The 18,030-nt window shown below is 39.4% G+C and overlaps 1 protein-coding gene across 10 annotated transcripts in view; it reads right to left on the bottom strand.

Annotated features, from left to right (window-relative positions):
* Positions 1-18,030, bottom strand: part of TBC1D5 (TBC1 domain family member 5) — a 595,415-nt gene that overhangs the window by 423,945 nt on the left and 153,440 nt on the right. For 2 of the 10 annotated variants that reach the window (XM_086380405.1, XM_086383423.1), the window contains exon 4: positions 13,316-13,519. The exons of the other annotated variants lie outside the window; for them this stretch is intronic. The gene's annotated coding sequence lies outside the window, so the exon portion shown is untranslated. The remainder of the gene's footprint in view (positions 1-13,315; positions 13,520-18,030) is intronic. 10 annotated transcript variants of the gene reach the window in all.

Genomic DNA, 18,030 nt, shown 5'->3' with positions numbered 1-18,030 from the left:
CTTTGATTAATGGATCATGTACACATCTTCCCAAGGGGACTATTTCAAAGAGAATAACACACATTTAAATAAACAGGCTCTGATACACTTATTTAAAAACTGACCTCACTAATTTATAGGCAAATCTAACATGGAAAACAACCTTTAAAAGACTTTAAAGTTCTCAACAAATAAAATTTCCTTTGAAATTCACACACTCAAAATAAGTCTTCTCCTGCCACCCACCAGTAAGAAAAGGGATGCTGAGAAGGGGTAGAAAGGTAAAGTATTAAAGTCAGGTTAGTGTGAAAGGCCGTTGTATTCAACGCCTTTTGAGAATTAAGTTACCTACTGAGGGAAACAGGAAAACCTCCGAATCTAGAGTAAGCATTCTGCAACAAACAGCACCAAATTCACTGAGGGCGTCTACTTTGAAGTCAGCAGTGCATGCATAAACTCCTTTCAGCTATGCATTTTCAGCTGTAGCATATACAGTGTATGTTCTAATGGACAGCAGTTAATCATAAAATGCAACCCATCCTGAAATAACAGTACTTGCAGAAAAGCAAACTACTGTCAATTATGGTTTAGTATTTAAAGGACAGTAATTTTTTATTCTGTGTGGTGATTTGAAATAGGTGTAATTAAAAACTAACTTGTAATTACTATATCTATGCATCTATAGAAACATTCACATATTTTCAAATATATATTTTCTTCAATTTGTCTTAATTTTAAAACTGTTCACAGTTTTAAATAAATAAACTGCTTTTATTAAAAATAAAATTAATACAAAGCATGTAATTTTACCCTATTTTGTTTACTTGTTATGAAAATGGATACAAAATAAATACTTTGACCACAAGCCCTGGGTGTTCAATGCCTTCAATCAAACCATGCAATTAATATGAAATTCTAAATACAGAATATAATGCCACATAAATAGTATAACAGCCAAGTCCTGTCGAAGAAGCCATATGTTTTTTCCCATTGTTCAAAAAAAGGAGATGACTTCCCGTCACTTATGTTTCTGATTAGCAAGGTGATTTATGCCACAGTCACTAAAAATGCCAGCAAGTGAATGAGAAAATGCATAGTGACTGCACCAGATGTGCACAATAAACAGGAATCCCATTGTAATCCCTGGTACTTAGCTTATATGAAGGCAATGTAGGAAACACTCTTGGATATGGCAAAGTCACTCTTTTTTTACATTTGACTATAAATGATATGAAATAAATTGTGTGTTTTATACTTTATGGCATGCATACATTGATAAATTAGGTAGCGTTTTGTATCCCGACTTATCTACAAGACAAACCTGGCTAAGATCATGGGGATTAATTGCTTCAGAAGTGTGAAATGCAGCTTTTCCATTCTTTTCTGCACACTCAGTGAAGAAACAATGATTAATCACTGTTTAACTATTCTCCTGAGGATCTACAAGATTGCCAAAGCAGGACTTATCCTCATAAATCCAAAAAATACAGGTATAGATTTGTTGCCAACAACTGAAAGTACATGAACTTAAACCCATTTGTTATCAGATTAAAATCACGTCAAGGTTTCAGAACCTCACTGGTTCACAATTCCCTTTTAATCGGTGACTTCAACAAGAAATTAGATTAGCACATAAGATATAACAAAAGCACATGTACTTACAAAAGCAATAATAAACCTATTTTTTAATTATAAAATATCCTCAGCCTAATAATATCAAACATACTACTGATATTGAACTGATAACCTCCTTAGTTACCTAACGAGTTCAATTTCTCTGTGCTCTTTATAAAAACTAAAATACATGTTATCAGATGAAAAATATTTTTAAATGGTTATTTCAAATGGAAAAATGACTACTTATTTCAAGGAATTTTATTCCTGACAGCTACAGCTGAAGGACAATTATGTGGATAAAATTATTTAGTTTTAGTTCCAATAGTACTAACAAAAATATTTTTAGTCTTTATAAGACTTTATCGGAGAAGGCAATGGCACCCCACTCCAGTACTCTTGCCTGGAAAATCCCATGGTTGGAGGAGCCTGGTAGGCTACAGTCCATGGGGTCGCTACAAGTCGAATATGACTGAGTGACTTCACTTTCACTTTTCACTTTCAGGCATTGGAGAAGGAAATGGCAACCCACTCCAGTGTTCTTGCCTGGAGAATCCCAGGGACGGGGGAGCCTGGTGGGCTGCCGTCTATGGGGTCACACAGAGTCAGACACGACTGAAGTGACTTAGCAGCAGCATAAGACTTTATAAGACTAAAATGTAAAATTTCAAACTTAAAGTCTATACTGTAAATGATCCAAAAATATGTAACATTTGAACAGAAGTACATAAGAGAGGTTTCATATATATTCCAAGTAATTTAGGCTTTCAAGAATATCTTCAGTCAATACTCCCTATATACTGAAGAAATTAAGTAACTCCAGTCATTTGTAAAATTTTTAAAATATGCTTTTAACAACAGAAAACTTATTTTATTACAGTAATAAAATATTTGTATCATAATGGTCAAATCATTATAAATTAAAGAATTTTTAAAATCCCCTTTAAATGGATCAGCTGTTCACAGACTACAAAGTATTCTTAAACAGGAATAATCTAAAATAAAACCTTCAAACTTCTATGTAATATAGAAACATAGTCACCTCTCAACAATAAAGGACCCATTTTCAATTTGTCTAATTATATGTTCTGAAACTCCAATACTTTGGCCACCTGATGCAAAGAACTTACTTATTAGAAAAAAACCCTGATGCTGGGAAAGATTGAAGGCAGGAGGAGAAGGGGACGACAGAGGATGAGACGGTTGGATGGCATCACCAACTCAGTGGAGGTGAGTTTGAGTAAACTCTGGGAGTTGGTGATGGACGGGGAGGCCTGGTGTGCTGCGGTCCATGGGGTTGCAAAGAGTCAGACACAACTGAGTGACTCAGCTGAACTGAACTGAACTATATGTTCATCTAACTTCTCCCTTCCAGTTCACGATGTTCCTTTCAAGTCTACCAGTTTCCAAAGAGACCAGAAGAACTGCAAGGAAGAGCAGGTCAAAGTGCTGGGTGAGTTCACCATTGCATGTGTCTTTGTAAAAGTGAATGAGGAGGAGAGAAAGCAAAGCAGATTCTGTATTTTCCACATTTCATTTTTATCTAGAGTTGGCAGTTTCTCCATTACCAAAAAGTGAGAGTTATGTCTGCTGATATGTGTACACAGAAAACCTAGAAAAACTCACAATGATCTTGGCAAAAAAAATAAAAAGAAAATTTGATTCTCCTTACATCATCCAATTTAAAAAGGAGAACATTATAAAATGACATATTTAAATGTTAGCAGAGTACCTGCCATAGAGTAAACAGTCAATAAATACTTATTGATCAGATGAACAGGTGAATTCAAATTGGTTCTACTCCAAAGGCAGAGAAGGCAAAGGCACCCCACTCCAGTACTCTTCCCTGGAAAATCCCATGGACGGAGGAGCCTGGTAGGCTGCAGTCCATGGGGTCGCCAAGAGTCGGACACGACTGAGCGACTGAACGACTTCACTTTTCACTTTCATGCATTGGAGAAGGAAATCGCAGCCCACTCCAGTGTTCTTGCCTGCAGAATCCCAGGGATGGGGGAGCCTGGTGGCCTGCTGTCTATGGGATCGCACAGAGCTGGACACGACTGAAGCGACGCAGCAGCAGCAGCAGCAGCAGCTACTCCAAAAGCTGATGACATTTCAGAGTTTATGAATAGAGCACTGTCCTTTCACCTTTTCCTGACACTCCCAAACTTCTTCACTTAACATTTTTTAGTGCAATGAAAATATTGAAGAAAAACCATCCTTAAGTGTTACTCAAAATATGCCACTAACATAAAACCTCACAGAGACAATAACTGTTTTGCTTAACCTAGAAAAACTATTAGGACAGACTTGGAGGTTGGGGAATGGCCTTCACTAATGGTTTGCAAAGGAACACAAGTGTGTCAGAATGAGATAGCTGGGATTTTTAAAAAACAAACCTGTACTTATAATGGGAAAGTCACTGCAGCCGGCTTAAGTCAACAACCCGAACAGAGAAGCAAAGTCATAGACAACAAAATGGCAGCCTACTGGAAAAATGCACATGAGACACCCAAGGAAGGAGACGACAAGGGAAACAGCGTCAAATAATAAAGTCATGTAACAGGGACTCTGCAAGGAAGACGGCGGAGCAGTCTGTGACATACCACAGGAAGGAGCGCTCCCTGAAGACCCTCCTCAGAGGCATTAGCCATGGAGCACTGGGTGGACACAGCACAAATAACACTTAATGTCACGTGTCAGGCCAGGATACAGTGTGGGCACGTACCAACGAAAAATGAGCGTGAACTTGCATTTTCACTTAAAGGGAAATGCAATAAGATAAACCCTGCCTTCAAAAGGAACCAGAATAAAGCTATCAGAAGCTGAAGTCCCCTTATCTCTAATCAGTACTTCTGTAGTAGCTAGTGCTCCCATAGGGAACCAAGTACACTGAAGGTAAACCAGACACACCGACCCTCAGCGCACACGCCCGAGGAAGACAAGCAGACGTGTGCATATAAAGGAGAGACCACTCACAGGGTCTTCCAGTCGAGTGACCAAGGGACTGTTCCAGGTTTTTGGAAAAGGTAGGGTCAGTAAAGAATAGAAATTAGTTATTTAAACCCAAGAGGGATTCACTAAAGGTACTGTGAGAAAAAGCAAGCACAAGGTTAGTCAGTTTTTTGGTCTCACAATTGCAATTGACCCTTGAATAATTCAGGGGTTAATCTGAGTATAATTTACAGTTGGCTGTCTGTATCCAATATTGCTAGGCATCTGAGAATTCAACCAATCACGGACTGTGTACTACTATTTACTAATTTCTATTGAAAAACATCCATGTGCAGGTGGACCCATGCAGTTCCAATCTGCCTTGCTTAAGGGCCAGCTATAACTCTGCTGCCCTTCCCACCCGCTACCCTTCCTAACGTAAGTTGCACTGCACTGGAGAACAGCAAACGAGCCTCGGGAATCACGTCCCAAGACAGCACGAGCAGGTCCTACAGCTAGAGCGGAAGTAGCACTGCTCTTAAGAACCGGGCTCTTGAGCAAGAATGAGGAGGAGGACAGGACTTTCTGGGAATTCGGTGGCGAAGAATCCAAGCTCCCAGAGCAGGGGCTATGGATCTGGTCCCTGTCAGAGAACTAGACCCCACACGCCAAAACTAAGACCCAGTGCCGAATAGATAAACATGAATGCTAACTTAAAAAAAGAATGAGTAGGAAGAGCAACATTATTCTATTTCAGAAACAAAGGAGAGTGATCCCAGAGATCACATTTTACCAAGAAAAAAATGCTGGGACTCTCAAGCTATCACTGCATCCAGTATTTCTTGACCCGGGCTGAGGTGACTGGAAGAGATGTAAGGAACACAACAGACTCCTGACATTCACAGATGTTTGCATCCAGGCTTTTACCTGTGTTCAAGCAATCCAGAACATGAAGTGACTTGTCATTTTCCTGGTAAGTGAATCTGAACCACAAGCTGCCTATGGCTAGTGTGAGAAAGTTCCGCTTCTGATCTTAATGTGACTGGTAGTTTTCTGGAACATACTCCAGAAATATCTACACATTTGAGAATTTTCAAAAGTTTCAAGACGTGAATCACTCATAAATCCGTGTTGTATGTCTTTCTTACAGTAATATAATATTTTTAAGACACAAAATTTCTAAACTGGAAATGACCATTGATTTACATTGCCAAAATAAAAACCACAAAGGCGTAAGCTGAAAAGGAGAAGTCTAAGGCAGCTAGCCATGGCGAGCCACGATGCTTCTGGTGCATGACTAGCCGGAAGTGGGAGGCAGCCAGGATGAACTGTGATGCTTGTGGTGCGTGACCATCCAGAAGTAACACAAAGCTCGAACACAGACTTCCACAGACGGAGCTATGCTGTGCATGCTTCCTTCCTTCCTGTTACTGAGGATAAACCACCCATGTGCCTATAGAAGGCTCATCTCTCCACACGTGCACCTCGCTTCAGCAATTCTCTACTATTTCCTGTATCACCAGTTCATTCCTCTCTAGGGCATTCTCAATACTGATGCATGCTGCTTCTCTTCTTCTAAAATAAAACATCCTCTCTTGATCAGCATCCCTCTTAAGCCGCCACTCATGTTTCTCCTCCCAGTCAACCCTGAAGCTACTCCATCCACCTTGACCTCACTCCACATTGACCCCACTCCACCTTGTATTTAAAACCACTACACTTTGAACCCACTCCAGTAAGACTTCTGTCCTCCACTGAAACTGCCCTTCTCAAAGTCACCATTGTCCTCCCACTGATGACTCCAACAATCAATTCACAGTTCACATGTGACCACACCTCAGCACTGTTTGTCACTGACAATCACTCCACTTCCTTGATACATTTGCATCACTTGGCTTCCTTGGCTGTCAGATACTCCGAAAGCCAGCGTCTTCCTCTTACCTAACTGGTTTTCTTCCCTGCCTCCTGCACTAATTCCTTTCCTCCAACAGCTTCATTTAAAGTGCCCCAAAGTGGAGGCCTTCAACCGTCTCTAGCTGTATCTACCAGGTTGCATCAATATTAGACTTTTAAAGATACCATCTACAGCTGATGACTTTTAGGTGTTTTTTTTTTTCATCTTTCCCCTGAACTCTGGGACAGGATCTGTCTCCTTGACCTTTCCACTTGAATGTATAATAAACTTCTTCAACTTAGCATTTCCAGAACCAATCGCCTGACCTTCTCCCCCAAGTATGCTTCTCTTATAACCTCCCCCTTCATCATTAAATAAAACTCTTATTCAGACCAAAGACACAATTGAAGCCATTCTTCATATCTCAAATCTCAAAAGCCATAACTCAAATCCAATCCATCGGTAAGTCCTGTTGTTCAAACCACAATGCTCTCTTACTTCCAACCTTCTACATGGACCCTCTGCTTCTGTCCCTGCTCCCGTTACAGCTGCTTCTCAACCTGGAAGCATATAATTCCTTTAAACTATAAATCAGATGTTGATACTTACTTTCCAATAGCTTCCAATCTCATTCAGTATAAAAGCCAAGTACATATCTCTAAAGGCCTAGACTCCCAGTCACTGCTCTCCTTTGATCCCTACTAGGCAACATTCAGAAAACTAAGATCATGGCATCCGGTCCCACCAATTCATGGCAAACAGATGGGGAAATAATGGAAACATTGACAGATTTAGTTCTGGGGAGCTCCAAAATCACTGCAGATGGTGACTGCAGCTATGAAATTAAAAGACACTTGCCATCCTAAAGGAAATAAGTCCTGAATATTCACTGGAAGGACTGATTCAGAAACTTCAATACTTTGGCCACCTGATATGAAGAACTGACTCATTTGAAAAGACCCTGATGTTGGGAAAGATTGAAGGCGGGAGGAGAAGGGGACGACAGAGGATGAGATGGTTGGATGGCATCACTGACTCAATGGACATGAGTTTGAGTAAGTTCGAGGAGTTGGTGATGGACTGGGAGGCCTGGCGTGCTATAGTCCGTGGGGTCACAAAGAGTCGGACACGACTGAGAAACTGAACTGAACTGAACTGCTCCTTGGAAGAAAAGTTATTACAAACCTACACAGCATATTAAAAAGCAGAAACATTACTTTGCCAACAAAGGTCCATCTAGTCAAGGCTATGGTTTTTCCAGAAGTCATGTATGGATGTGAGAGTTGGACCATAAAGAAGGCTGAGCACTGAAGAATTCATGCTTTTGAACTGTGGTGTTGGAGAAGACTCTTGAGAGCCCCTTGGATCTCTGCAAGGAGATCCAACCAGTCCATCCTAAAGGAGATCAGTCCTGGGTGTTCATTGAAAGGACTGATGCTGAAGCTGAAACTCCAATACTTTGGCCACTGGGTGTGAAGAGCTGACTCGTTAGAAAAGACTCTGATTGAAGGCAGGAGGAGAAGGGGACGACAGAGGATGAGATGGCTGGATGGCATCACTGACTCAATGGACATGAGTCTGAGTAAGCTCTGGGAGTTGGTGATGGACAGGGAGGCCTGGCGTGCTGTGATTCATGGGGTCGCAAAGATTCGGAAACAACTGAGCAACTGAACAGAACTGGACTCTCAAGTTGCTGCAGTCACGCTGGCCACTCGGTTGATTCTTGGACACATCAGCAACACTCCTCCATCAGAGCCTGAGCAGCTCTGCCTGCACTGCTTACCTCCTCATCTGCACTGAAGTGCCAGCTTCAGTGACTCCACTGCCACCTCCCAGGGGAGGCGCCCCTGACTGTCCATGTGATCTACACCAGTCTCCCTGTGAGGTTAACTCTCTATCCTCCTCTTCTGGGTCTGTTTTCCTTCACAGCCCCACTACCTAACCAGCTGCATGTTTTCATTATCTTACTTCTTATCAACCTCTCTACTCTAAAAAGCAAAATCGTTAGCAATTTTTCTCTATTTCATTTTCACTGTGATATCTCTTAGAAAACTTTTCAATGAGTAGACTGGGTTCAAATCTTCAGGAAGAATAATGGATGTTAGAAACAAACTGAGCAAAGTCTTCAAAGTTCTGAGGAAAATTATTTTATATCTAGAAACGTATACCCAGCAAAATTGTCAATCAAATGTGAGAACCAAACAAAAAACCCCAGTTTCTAATATGCATAATTCAGAAAATTTATCTTTTATCATTTAACTTTATGAAGATTTGTTTCAATTGTAATAATAGGACACAACAAACATTGAGTACTAACCCAGGAATATAATGAAAAGAAATCTGAGGACAATACTTCAACAAAAGGCCAAGGAAATTCTAATCCATACTAAAAGAGAAGGTCTAGGTTAAGTGATGTTGTTTCTTCAGCAAGAGAGTAGGTAACCTTACAAAAAAAATTATTTTATGATTTAAAATCATACATTTTAAAGCCTAAAAGTACAACTGCGGTGTTATCCATAAATGGAGACGCACAGACCGACTTCCTCTGAGCATTAAGCAGAAGCAATGGTAATTAGAAAGTCTGGTAAAAACAAAAAACACAAGCAGAAAAAAAAAAAAAAGAGCCACAGTATAAATATGAAGCAAAATATAGTATGATTTTGAGAAAATGAAGAACAGTAGAAATTCTTTCTCCTGGAAAACAATTTCTACTGGTCAGTTAATCCGGGACAGGAAGCAGAATTAAGAGATACTCTGAACTGACGTATAATCACTGTATAAGAAATAATGGAGATAAACCATTTCTCTACAGTGTTATTTTGCTGCAAGTCATTTATCAGTATCATATTCTAATTTTCAAATAAAATGGAAAATAACCTGTGTCAATAACATATGGAGAAACTGGAACCCTCATACATTGCTGGTGGGACTATAAAATGCGACAGCCCCTGTGTTAAACAATTTGGTGATTCCTCAGAAAAATAAATAAAGAATTACACCATTACTAAGCAATTATAATCCTAGGTATAGACCTAACAGAACTGGAAACAGGAGCTCAGATAAGAACATGTGCACATAAATTCTTGAGGCACTTTTCTCAAAAGCCAAAAAGCAGAAGAAAATCCTGTGAGGCTCCTCTGTCCATGGAATCTTCCAGGCAAGAATCCTGGAGTGGGGTGCCACTCCCTTCTCCCGGGGATCTCCCCATCCCCAGGACTGCACCTGAATCTCCTGCACTGTAGGCAGAGTCTTTACCGTCTGAACCACCAGGGAATCCGAGCATATTATAAATACAATGGACTATGACTCAGCTGTGGAAATGCATAAAATACTGGTGTACAGCTGACATAAGCTGTAACACGGACGGACCCTGATATCAGCTTGCCAGGTGAAAGAAGTCACACATTAAAGACCATATACTGTACACAACTCCACTGAAGTGAATCAAGATGGATAAATCCTTGGAGACAAAATACAAACTGATGATGGACACCAGGTACTGGGAGGAGGTCAGAACGAGGAGAAGCTGCTTAAAGAGAACGTCACCTCAGTCAGTCATTCTACAGTAAAGATGTTCTACTCTCAGATCAGCCTTCCTATTTTCATATGTCCACAGTCTTTAAAGATTTCCATAATTTTACTTCATACTGGAAGGCTGTTAGGATCAAATATTTATGATTTTAAAGCCTCTTAGGATCAAGTCTCGAGTTCACTAATCATGTAAGTTTCATGTCATTTTTCCCCTCCATTAAATTCAACTAAAAATTTTAAAACTATGTTATATTTTTCAAATACTACATCAGTTCATGAATACAAGGTAGGGTTAGGGGTTTTTAGCTTGTTTCTTTTGTATATTATTTGTTTCGCTCTACTAATATACCATTGACCTTAACATAACACAATAAAACTTAAGATATAGCATGTGACTTTTAACCTTGATGCACTCCTGTCCACTTGCTGAACATGCTTTGTCGCCTCTGTTTTTATATTAATTTTACAATCGCCAGGACCAGCGTGAGACAGCTTACCCCATTTGCCTCTGAGGCTTAGAGCGAGATGTTTGTGTTCGAGGCTTCAGTCCATCTGGAGTTGACTCTGTGCATCATGTAAGACGGGAGGCCGAGGCCATTCCTTTGCCTGTGACTGCCCAATTTCCCCAACACTATTTACTGAACAGACTATCCTTTGCCCAATCAATATTCTTAGCTCCTTTGTCATAACTTAATATACCATCCAACTGTGGTTTTATTTCTGTGTTCTCACTTCTTTTACACTAGTCTACATGGCCATTTTTATGCTAATACCATGCTGTTTAGATTATTATATCTTTGTAATAAAGTTTAAAATCATGAAGTGTGGTGCTTTCAGCTTTGTTCTTTCTCAAGAGTGCTCTATTTAGGGTATTTTGTGGATGCATACAAACTTTAGGATTGCTTTTCTACTTTGTGAAAAATGCCAGCTGACTTTGGATAAGAATTCACTAAATCTATATTGTTCTGGGTGCTATGAACATTTTAGCAACATAATTCTTCCCTTCCATCTGCAGAGAATATTTTTCCATTTCTTTGTGTATACTTCAGCTTATTTCATCAATGTCTTATAATCGTCAGTATCCATATCTTTCAACTCCTTGGTAAAATTTATTCCTGAGTTTTATTCTTTTTGATGCAACTGTAAATGGGACTTTATCCTTAATTTCTCTGATAGTTCCCCGTTGTTGTACTTCAGTTCCTAAGTTGTGTCCAGCCCTTTGTGACCCCATGGATCACATGGGGCAAAGGATAGTCTGTTCAGTAAATAGTATTGGGGAAATTGGGCATGCCAGGCTTCCCTGTGCTTCACTATCTAAGGAGTTTGCACAAACTCACGTCCACTGAGTTGGTGATGCCATCCAACCATCTCATCTCTCATGGTCTGTCACCCACTTCTCCTCATGTTCTTCATCTTTCCCAGCATCAGGGTCTTTTCCAAAGAGTCAGTTCTTCACATCAGGTGGCCAAAGTATTGGAGCTTCAGCTTCAGCATCAGTCCTTCCAATGGATATTCAAGGTTAATTCCCTTTAGGATTGACTGGTTTGATCTTGCTGTTAAAGGGACTCTCAAGAGTCTTTTTTAACACCAACAGTTCAAAAGCATCAATTCTTCAACACCCAGGCTTTTTATAGTCCAATTTTCACATATGTACATGACTGTTGAAAAAAACACAGCTTTAACTAGATGGATCTTTGTCAGCAAAGTGATGTCTCTTTTTAATACAGTATCTAGGTTTGTCATAGCTTTTCTTCCAAGCAGCAAGCATCTTTTAATTTCATGGCTGTAGTCACCTTCAGCAGTGATTTTGGAGCCCAAGAAAATAACATCTGTCACTGTTTCCACTTTTTTTCTATTTGCCACGAAGTGATGGGACCAGATGCCATGATCTTATTTTTTTAAATGTTGAGTTTTAAGCCAGCTTTTTCACCCTCCTCTCTCATCTTCATCAGGAGGCTCTTTAGTTCCTCTTTGCTTTCTGCCATTTGAGTGGTATCACCTGAATATTTGAGGTTGTTGATATTTCTCCTGCCAACCTTGATTCCAGCTTGTGATTCACCCAGCCTGGCATTTCACGTGATACACTGTGCACATTAAGTAAGTAAGGTAACGACATGCAGTTTTAACATACTCCTTTCCCAGTTTTGAACCAGTTCATTGTTCCAGGTAGTTCTAACTGATGTTGCTTGATCTGCATACAGGTTTCTCAGAAGACAGGTAAGGTGGTCTGGTATTACAATCTCTTTAAGCATTTTCCACAGTTTGTTGTGATCCACACAGTCAAAGGCTTTAAAGCAGTCAATGAAGCAGAAGTAGATGTTTTTCTGGAATTCCCTTGTTTTCTTCTATGACACACTGGATGTTGGGCATTGATCTCTGGTTCCCCTGCCTTTTCTAAACCCAGCCTGTACATCTGGAAGTTCTCAGTTCACATACTGCTGGAACCTCAACTGAAATATTTGGGCATTACCTTCATAGCATGAGGAATGAGTGAGACTGTACAGCAGTTCTTAGTCTCTTCTTGCTTCTGTTAGGTCCTTGCCATTTCTATCCTTTTTTGTACCCATCTTTGCATGAAATGTTCCTTTAGTATGTCTAGTTTTCTTGAAGAGATCTCTAGTATTTCCCATTCTATTGTTTTCCTCTATTCACACCATTTTCTTAAGAAAGCCTTCTTATCTCTGCTTGCTATTCTCTGAAACTCTGCATTCAGTTGGGTCTGTCTTTCCCTTCCTGCCTTGCCTTTCATCTCTCTTCTTTACTCAGCGATTAGTATCTGTAAAGCCTCCATCTGCCTTACTGCATTACTCTTTCTTTGGGATGGTTTTGTCACTGCTTCCTGTACAATGTCATGAACATCCATCCATAGCTCTTCAGGCACTGTGTCTACCAGATCTAACTTGTTGAATCTGCTCATCACCTCCACTGTATAACTATTAGTGTACAGAAATGCAACTGATTTTTGTATATTGATTTTGTATCCTGCAACTTTAGTGAACTTAGTAACAGGATTTTTTCTGGTGGTGTTTTCAACATATAATATCATACCTCTGACAATAAAAAGTTCTATTCCTTTCTGATCTGAATACTTTTTCTTATTCTTGATTTCTCTGGCTAGTATTTCCAGTATTATGTCAAACAAAATTGGTGAGGTTGTTTCTTTAATATGAGGAACACCATCTTTTTCTCATGGTTACGCATTACAAAAACAACTGTGATATACAGCCCAAGTAAAGAATACTCAGCTCCTTGGGGATGGGGGTAGCGGGGCGAGCAGGGGAGGCAGGAAGCTTGGGCATTCTTATCGTCCACCTGATCTCAGGAGAAAGGCTTTTAGCTTTTCACTATTAAGTATGATGTTACCTATGGTTGTTCGTATGTGGTCTTTACTGTGTTTCATAAGTTGCTACTATGTCCTGTTTCTTGAGAGCTTATACCATGAATGGATGCTGAATTCTGTCAAATGCTCCTTCTGCATCTACTGAGATGATCATATGATTTTCATCCTTCGTTTTATTAATGCAGTGTATCACAATGATTTCAGGATGCTGAACCACACTTACATCCCTGCAAAGACAGAAAAATCCCACTTGATCCGGTTGTATAATCTCTATGTACTATTGAATTTGGCTGAATACAGTTTGTTGAGGATTTCTGCATCTGCATTCATCAGAGCTATTGGCTGGTAACTTTTTTGTAGTGTCCACACCTGGTTTTGGTCTCAGGGTAATGCTTACCTGATAAAACAGAAATGTGCCCTCCTCTTATGTTTTCTGCAAGAGTTTGAGATGGTTTGATGTTAATTCTACTTTGAACGTTTGGCAGAATTAATCAGTGAAGCCATCTGTGCCAGAACGTGGCTAGCACTTTTCTGATTCAATCTATCAGATTATTCAGATTCTCTCTTTCTTCAATATGATAGGTTGCATATTTCTAGAAACTTAACCACTTCTAATTTGTCCAATTTGTTGGTGAATAATTATTCATAGTAGCTTCTTATGAACTTCTGTATTTCAGTGCTGTTGTTTTCCCCACCTTGGTATATCCAGCTTAAGTCTTCTCTATTTCATCTTTAAAAAACAACAACAACTTCGTTTCACTGATATTATCTGTTGTTTTTTTATTTTCTATTTGTGTTCTTTGTTTTTCCCATTATTCAACTAATCCTTGACATGTAATTTGAGTGATTTATTTGGGCTTTCTGTTCTTTTTCTTCTCTGTGTGCAGTTTTTTTCCATTGAATGAAGCTGATTCTACAGTGCTCTATAAATTCTATTCTTCACATTCTATAGTGCTCTACAATTTTCACAAACTTCACACGCGCGATCCACACTTCTATAATATTCCTTCTCCCCCCACCCCTCTGTTGCCTTTCCCCACTTCCTTCTCCCAGCTGGTAAACACTAGTTGGTTCTCCAGAAGACTGCTTCGTTTTTGTTTCACTCACTGATTTGTTGTAGTTTTAGATCCCACGTGTAAGTGGTACTGTACAGTGTTTGTCTTCCTCTGACTCACTTTACTTAGAATAATGCCCCCCAAGTCCACCTATGTTGCTCCAGATGGAATATCTCATCATTGGCCAATGGCTGAGTAGCGTCCCAGCGTGTGTCTGTACACAAAACATCTTCTTTCTCCACTCATCTGCTCACAGGCACTTAGGGCACTCCCGTGGACTGCACTCACAAGCAGTGCTGCCATCAGCAGTGGCTGCAAGCAGCTTTTTGACAGTGTCTGTATTTTCTCCAAATATGTGCCCAGGAGTGGGGCTGCTGGACCAAGTGGTAGTTCTTTTTTCTCATTTTTTGAGAAACTTCCAAACTGTTTTTCACAATGGTTGCACATATGTCCATTCTAATCAACAGGGTACAAGGGTTTTCTTTCTTTCCACATCCTCGCCAACGTTTGTTATTTGTGTTCTCTTCGACTACAGCCATTCTAACCAGAGTGTGAGGTGGTATTTCATCACGGAAGTATCACCACTGAGGTACTATCTCAAACAAACGCACATGCTTTGACTTGTATTTCCCTGATTATTAGTGATGCTGAGCATCTTTTCATGTGCCTACTGGTCATCTGCATTTCCTCTTTAGAAAAATGTATTCAGTTCATCTGCCCATTTTTTAATCACTTTTTTGGTATATTGAGTTAAATGAACTATTACACATGTTGGATATTAACCCCTTATTGGTCACATCATTTGCAAATCTCTTGTATTTTTCTTACATTGATGGCTTCCTTTGCTGTACAGAAACTTTAAATTTAATTAGGTCCTATTTGTGTATTGTTGTTTTTCTTTTTTTTGCTTTAGGAGATGAATCCAAAAACTACTGCTGTGATTTATTTCAGAGAGTGTTCCGATTCTAGGAGTTTATAATATCTGGTCTTACATTTAGGACTTTAGTCTATTTTTTAGTTTATTTTTCTTTCTGGTGTTAGAGAATACTGCAATTTCATTCTTTGACATGTATCTGCCCAGTGTTCCCACACTACTTATTGAAGAGATTGTCTTTTCTCCATTGCGTATTTGTGTCTCCCTTGTCAGATTAATTGACCATAAGCATGTGGTTTATTTCTGGGCTCTCTATTATGTTCCACTGACATATGTATCTTTTTTCAATTATCGTAGCTTTGTAGTGTAGTCTGAAATCAGGATATGTGATTCCTCCAGCTCTTTTCTTCTATCTCAAATTTGCATTATCTGTTTGAGGTCTTTGGTGTTTTCATGCCAAATTTTAATTTATTTATTCCAGTTCTGTGAAAAATGCCATTGATATCTTGATAGGAATTGCACTGAATATGGAGATTGCCTTAGTAATGGTCAGTCAGTTCAGTTCAGTGGCTCAGTCGTGTCTGACTCTTTGCGACCCCATGAATCACAGCACATCAGGCCTTCCTGTCTATCACCAACTCCCAGAGTTCACTCAAACTCATGTCCATCAAGTCGGTGATGACATCCAGCCATCTCATCCTCTGTCCTCCCCTTCTCCTCCTGCCCCCAATCCCTCCCAGCATCAGTGTCTTTCCAATGAGTCAACTCTTCGCAAAAGGTGGCCAAAGTACTGGAGTTTCAGCTTGAGCATCAGTCCTTCCAATGAACATGCAGGACTGATCTCCTTTAGAATGGACCAGTTGGATCTCCTTGCAGTCCAAGCGATTCTCAAGACTCTTCTCCAACACCACAGTTCAAAAGCATCAATTGTTCAGCACTCAGCTTTCTTGACAGTCCAACTCTCACATCCATACATGACCACAGGAAAAACTATAGCCTTGACTAGACAGACCTTTGTTAGCAAAGTAATATCTCTGCTTTTTAATATACTATCTAGGTTGGTCATAACTTTCCTTCCAAGGAGTAAGTATCTTTTAATTTCATGGCTGCAGTCACCATCTGCAGTGATTTTGGAGCCCCCAAAATAAAGTCTGACACTGTTTCCACTGTTTCCCCATCCATTTCCCATGAAGTAATGGGACCAGATGCCATGATCTTAGTTTTCTGAATGTTGAGCTTTAAGCCAACTTTTTCACTCTCCTCTTTCACGTTCATCAAGAGGCTTTTCTTTAGTTCTTCTTCACTTTCTGCCATAAGGGTGGTTTCATCTGCATATCTGAGGTTATTGATATTTCTCCCGGCAATCTTGATTCCAGCTTGTGCTTCTTTCAGCCCAGCATTTCTCATGATGTACTCTGCATAGAAGTTAAATAAGTAGGGTGACAATATACAGCCTTGACGTACTCCTTTTCCTATTTGGAACCAGTCTGTTGTTCCATGTCCAGTTCTAACTGTTGCTTCCTGACCTGCATATAGGTTTCTCAAGAGGCAGGTCAGGTGGTCTAGTATTCCCATCTCTTGAAGAATTTGTCACAGTTTATTGTGATCCACACAGTTAAAGGCTTTGGCATAGTTGATAAAGCAGAAATAGATGATTTTCTGGAACTCTCTTGCTTTTTCGATGATCCAGCGGATGTTGGCAATTTGATCTGTGGTTCCTCTGCCTTTTCTAAAACCAGCTTGAACATCTGGAAGTTCACGGTTCACGTATTGCTGAAGCCTGGCTTGGAGAATTTTGAGCATTACTTTACTAGCATGTGAGATGAGTGCAACTGTGCGGTAGTTTGAGCATTCTTTGGCATTGCCTTTCTTCGGGACTGGAATGAAAACTGACCTTTTCCTGTCCTATGGCCACTGCTGAATTTTCCAAATTTACTGGCAGTTAGTAATGGTAGTAACAGTCAATTTAACAACATTAATTCTTACAATTCAAAAATACATTTTCCCATCTGTTTGTGCTGTAGATTTCTTCCACTGGTATCTTACAGTTTTCTGAGTACAAGTTTTTTATCTCCTTACTGAGGTTTGTTCCTAAGTATTGTACTCTTTTTGATGAGATGGTAAATGGAACTGTTTCCTCAATCTCTCTCTCTGATAATTCATTGCTGGTGTATAGAAATGCAAGAGATTTCTATATATCAATTTTGTATCCTGCAATTTTACTGAATTCACTGATGAGCTCCAATGGTTTTCTGGTGGCATCTTTAGGATTTCCTATTATAGTATCATGTCACCTGCAAACAGTGACAGTCTTACTTCCTCCTTTCTAATATGGATTTGTTTTATTTCTTTTTCTTCTCTGATTGCTGAGGCTAGGACCTCCAAAACTGAGCTGAATAAAATTGAAGATAGTGGACACCCCTGAGATTTCCTTTCTTAATACAGGTGCTTATTGCTATAAACTTTCCTCTTAGAACTGCTTTAGCTTTTAATACATTGGATTGAGCATAATTTTTATCTTCTTTTTACTTTTCTGTATATACTAAACTTTCTAAAATATATATTAATTTTTAATTTTTAACTGTCTGTAATTTGTGAAAAGGATAAAAATGTTACATAAAATCAGAAGGAACACTAGAATAGACCACTTTGGGGGAAAAAATATGTTATTCTAAGCTGATATAAAGGACTTAGAAGTTTGAAATATTTTAAAGCAAGAATGATGAGAGCATCAGCATGCACAATTTACAAAAATAGAATGAAAAAAATAGAACTTTTAAAAATTCACCTTACTATAAAGGAATGATTC

This window comes from Bos grunniens, chromosome 1 (genome assembly GCF_055505025.1).
Source record: "Bos grunniens cultivar Pamir isolate PY7600 chromosome 1, Bosgru_T2T1.0, whole genome shotgun sequence".
Lineage (NCBI taxonomy): Eukaryota > Metazoa > Chordata > Mammalia > Artiodactyla > Bovidae > Bos > Bos grunniens.
The sequence above is the reverse complement of the archived record's forward strand: the minus strand, read 5'-3'. Positions and strand labels throughout refer to the sequence as shown.